We start from the raw sequence: 5,000 nt of genomic DNA on the forward strand, positions 1-5,000 counted from the left end.
CCCTTCATTTTTTATCACTTATGCATCATTTCTTAGTATATTCGTGTTATTTGTAGGAAGAAGGGCAGTCATTATGCCTATGTGGCTAATACATGATGATTTCAGGTTTTTTGACATTAAATGGAGCAAAGACCACGCAAATGAAGACAAGGAGACAACCAAGGTGGCATTGTGGGTTTATAGGGAGGTTGTCCACAACCTTGAATGACCTTCCTCGTGATCTCCACCCCAACTCCGAGCTCCAACAGCTATCACCACCAAGCTAGAAGGCAGCCAATTGATTCTACAGGAACAGAAGTTTACTTTTAGTTGGACAGCCAAGCCCCACTAATTGAGGAGGCCAGCTTGGCCCTCATCATGTATAAATATTGAGGCTGTAGCCTTCGATAAAGACTCTTGAACCTTTGTTGTAGATTTTGGATTACGAGCTGTAGCTCTATTTTTGCTCTTTGTAAGCCAATTTTGGCATGTTGTTAGACTCATGATTATGATCTTTTAATAAAAGGCAGGCAGATTTGGATTCGATTCTGAGTTCTTAGGGGAGCTATAGCTCTCAGGTTAGGGCCCAACCTGAGAGCAATAGACCTCCTTTTCCTTGTATTGTTACTTGTCTTTCTTTTATCATTGCATTTCTTTCCTTCACATGCACTTGGAAAACACAGTTTGCTGAGTTGACTGTTTTGGTTTGGTTATGTAGGTTAGTTTCATGAATGCAGTTGTTTCAGTAGTTCAGAATTAGCGTAGGGAGATTGAAGTTACGTTGAGTTCAAAAAAGGTTGAATGCATGCTCACTTTCACCTCTTTTTGGGGACCGGAAGTGTAGACTCTGCCAACTGCCAAGAATATTGTTTTAACATATGCACGCAAGTATTGATGTAATGTTTTCGGTTGCAGAATTGTCCATACGATTATATCTTGAGTAATGACTCTTTGGTTCAGCATCATGCACGAATTCTCTTCAACTTACATTGCTGTTCTTTGATTCCTAATAAAACAATTAGAATAGGTTGGTGAACTTTCGTTTACATGCAAGATAAGGGTGATTTGTTTCATTTACACTACGCAGCACCACTTCATCGTGTTTTTATCCTTCTGAACTATGCCTAGGCCACCTACTCATCCTCTGTTCAGCTCATTTGCCTTCCAACCCTTCTACTGTCCACGTTGCTCAATCTTTTTGACCTTCCACTACTCTACCCTTCTATCGACCAACCAGCTTTACACACGCCTTCCCCATCTCATCTCTCTGTCCATAGGTCATCACAAGCTCCTCTTTCATCTTACCTATCCACCCACACAGCTCCTTCACTCCTCCATCACCCAAAACTCCGACTGTAGAACATCCTCTAGAAGTTAGCAGACTTCCTGTAGAAATCTCGAGTTTCCTGTAGGATCCCCTGCAGACATCCTGTAGAAGCCTGCAAACACAGTTTCCAAGCACCCGAACATTGTGGACATCTGTGGAATGATGTGAGGCATCCCCTGGAACCTCTCAGAGTCCTCCTGACCTTTCCCAAGCCTTCCTCCCCTTTGAACTACCCCTGCACAGTCAAGACCCAGTAAGAAGCACAATCACAATAACTCCACCCACTTGAGAAAAAATACAAAAACGTGTTCTCTTCAATGGAAGTAGTTTAAATTCATGCATCTCATCTCACTAGAAGTAATGGCATCATTTCTAGAAGTTGCATTCCCACCATTGCATCATAAAGATTAAGCTAGTCATATTAGGGTTTACTAGGGTTTCCATGTTTGGTTGGCTTTCAGTTCGTTCTTACAAAGTAGGTTAATTTCCTTTGAGATAGCCTTCGTTCATCATTTAGAAAGCTTCTTCTGAGAACATATAGAATTTGGCTTGAGCCCTAGCGGACTTGTGCCAACTGACCAAGTGACAGCTGCGACAAGAGCTAGTACTTGTGCATACAGCACCGTCGCTTCCAAGTTTGTTACGAACTACCGGGTTGATAAAATTAGAGAAGGAAGCTCGAGGAGTTCTAGCATTATTGCTACAATACTGGAGCCCACCAACCGTAACACTTGAATTTCGGTTCATCCCACATCGCTAGTTCTGCTTACCAAAAATGGCCCACTTGGAGCTCTTGATTCCACGGCACGGCTCAATGGAGCAGCCGCACCCTCTTACCTATTTAAATTTTGAGAATAGGTCGAGGGCGTTACACCCCTGATGCCTCTAATCATTTCCTTGACCCGATAAAACTCACGCGTGAGCTCTAGCTGTCCCGAGGAAAACTTCGGAGGAAACTAGCTACTAGATGGTTCGATTAATCTTTCGCCCCTATACCCAAGTCAGACGAACGATTTGCATGTCAGTATCGCTACGAGTCTCCACCAGAGTTTCCTCTGGCTTTGCCCTGCTCAGGCAGAGTTCACCATCTTTCGGGTGCCAATAGGTGTGCTCGCACTCGAACCCTTCGCATAATCTCAAGGTCGGTCAACGATGCACCCCTCCAGAGAGGGGATCTCCCCCATCTGCTTCCTTGCGCCTCGCAGGTTTTCAAACCCGCCAATTCGCACACATGTTAGACTCATTGGTCCGTGTTTCAAGATGGGTCTAATGGAAAGCACGCCAACCAACACCACGAGCATGCAGGTGCACACGACCCGCCACAAGGGTGCACGCTTCGTTCGTTGACCACTGCAACAGCAAAATGATAGGTAGTAATCCACCCGCGCTTGTGATGATGCAGCAGCCCATGTTGGTTTGCACCTCAAGTCGAGCGGCGGACCAGCCTGAGCTATTCCACATCCGACCAAGATGCATCCATAGCCTCCATCTTCTTAACTCCAGGCAATTTCAAGCAATCTTTAACTCTCTTTTCAAAGTCCTTTCCATCTTTCCCTCGCAGTACTTGTTTTCTATTAGTCTCTCACCCGTATTTAACCTTGGACGGAATTTACCACCCAATTAGGGCTGCATTCCCAAACAACCCGACTTGCCAACAACGCCTCGTGATGCGGCAGGGTCCTAGGCCGACGGGGCTGTCACCCTCTCAGGCGCCCCCTTCCAAGGGACTTGGCCCAGGTCCGCCGCTGAGGATGCTTCTACAGACTATAATTCAGGTGACGTCGCCACCCGATTTTCATGCTGGGCTCTTCCCGGTTCGCACACCGCTACTAGGGGAATCCTTGTAAGTTTCTTTTCCTCTGTTTAATTATATGCTTAAACTCAGTGGGTGTTCTCGCCTGAGCTGAGGTCACAAAGTTGGAGTTAAATCCACCCTACTCCATGGATCGACAAGAGAGAATAAAGCAAGTTCGAGCGATGCCACACAAAGCCTGCATCGGCTAACGCTGACTGCCCATCCAAGGGGACAAGATCACCGCTCTCTGATGCACGCCACGAAACATCGCTTGAGGTATTTCAACCGACCGCACAACATGGGGCATAGACGACCAGCTCCATTGCTCCCTAGCATATTGCAAGGAGCGTGTTTGAATGGGATGCAACGCCCAGACAGATGTGCCCTCAAACGAGTCCTCGAGCGCAAATTTCGTTCAAAAACTCAATGATTCACGGGATTCTACAATTCACACTAAGTATCACATTTCGCTACATTCTTCATTGTAACAAGAGGCAAGATATTTGTTACCAAGAGTCGTTTCCACGTATTACTGAAAAATGGGCCACAAAACTGAATAGGGGCACCCCCCACAACAAATGTAAGGCCACCCCGGGAGCTCGCACTACTTTTAGCCCTTCCCCAACACCAGCCCACAAAAATTCCCCCTTTTCTCCGTAGAGCTAGGGACCGAAAGGAAGAAAAGGGTAGAAAACAAAGCACAGACAAAGCACAAGCTTCCCAAGCCTCGTGCCTTTGGCAAAAGGGGGGAATTGAAGGGGATGACGATTGAGAAGGACGAGGGTGGCCACCCTAGGAGCTCGCACTGCGTTTCGTCCTTTCGGAACACCAATCCACAACAATCCCACCTTTTCTCTGTAACACTAGGGGCCACGAGGAAGAAGCGAAGAAAACAATAAGAGAGAAAGGGATATATCAACCATGGCTACCAGCTCACAAGGGGAGGCTTCAAATAGAGAAAAAGGTTCCCCAACCCCGTGCCTTAGCAAAAATGGGGGAACTGCAGGGGACGACGATCGAGAAGGACTAGGGTGGCCACCCTGGGAACTCGCACTGCCTTTTGTCCTTCCCGAACACCAATCCACAACAATCCCACCTTTTCTTCGTAAAGATAGGGGTTGAAAGGAAGAAGGGAAGAAAACAACATGAAAGAAAGAGAGATATCAAACACGTCCACCGACTCATAGGGGGAGGCTCAAATAGAGAACAAGCTTCCCCACCCCCATGCCTTCACAAAAAGGGGGGGAACTGCAGGGGACAACGATCGAGAAGGACTAGGGTGGCCACCCTCGGAATTCACACTGCTTTTCATGCTTCCTGAACACCAATCCACAACAATCCCACCTTTTCTCCATAAAGCTAAGGGGCCAAAAGCAAGAAGGGAAGAAAACAACAGGAAAGAAAGAGATATCAAATGTGGCTATCGGCTCACAAGGGGAGGCTCAAACAGAGAACAAGCTTCCCAAACCCCGCACCTTTGGAAAAAGGGGGGAACTGTAGGGGACGACGATAGAGAAGGACTAGGGTGGCCACCCTAGGAACTCGCACTACTTTTTGTCCTTCCCGAACACCAATCCACAACAATCCAACCTCTCCTCCATAAGGCTAGGGGCAAAAGGAAGAAGGGAAGAAAACAACACCAAAGAAACAAATATCCCAAGAAAAGAGAGAAGCTCAACAACACACCGAGTAGATGTCTGCTAACCAAAAAGAAATCAAACAAGGCACCCAATCAAAAGAGTGCCCCACCTCTTCACACCCTCCCACATGCATTCAACACAACACCCTTTCCAGCTTTACAACATAGCAAACAACCAAGCAAATAAATCACAACCCAAAATTGACCAATAGAAAAGATGAGGGCCACGATGAGACTAGTGTCTGGAGCACGTCACTGAG

General features: G+C 46.7%; 1 non-coding gene and 1 pseudogene across 1 annotated transcript; both read right to left on the bottom strand.

The window, feature by feature from the left end:
• The window catches only part of LOC149195398 (25S ribosomal RNA), a 5,502-nt pseudogene extending 2,284 nt beyond the window's left edge, over window positions 1-3,218 (bottom strand).
• A 247-nt stretch (window positions 3,219-3,465) lies between these two features.
• LOC149195399 (5.8S ribosomal RNA) lies at window positions 3,466-3,619 on the bottom strand. Its single transcript, XR_016255347.1, has one exon. It is a non-coding gene; the product is annotated as a 5.8S ribosomal RNA (ribosomal RNA).
• Between the last annotated feature and the right edge of the window lie 1,381 nt (window positions 3,620-5,000).

The sequence above is a fragment of the Pinus tabuliformis genome, chromosome 2_2, assembly GCF_031772625.1.
Source record: "Pinus tabuliformis cultivar Carrire ecotype Pingquan chromosome 2_2, CPIR1, whole genome shotgun sequence".
Classification (NCBI taxonomy): Eukaryota; Viridiplantae; Streptophyta; class Pinopsida; order Pinales; family Pinaceae; genus Pinus; species Pinus tabuliformis.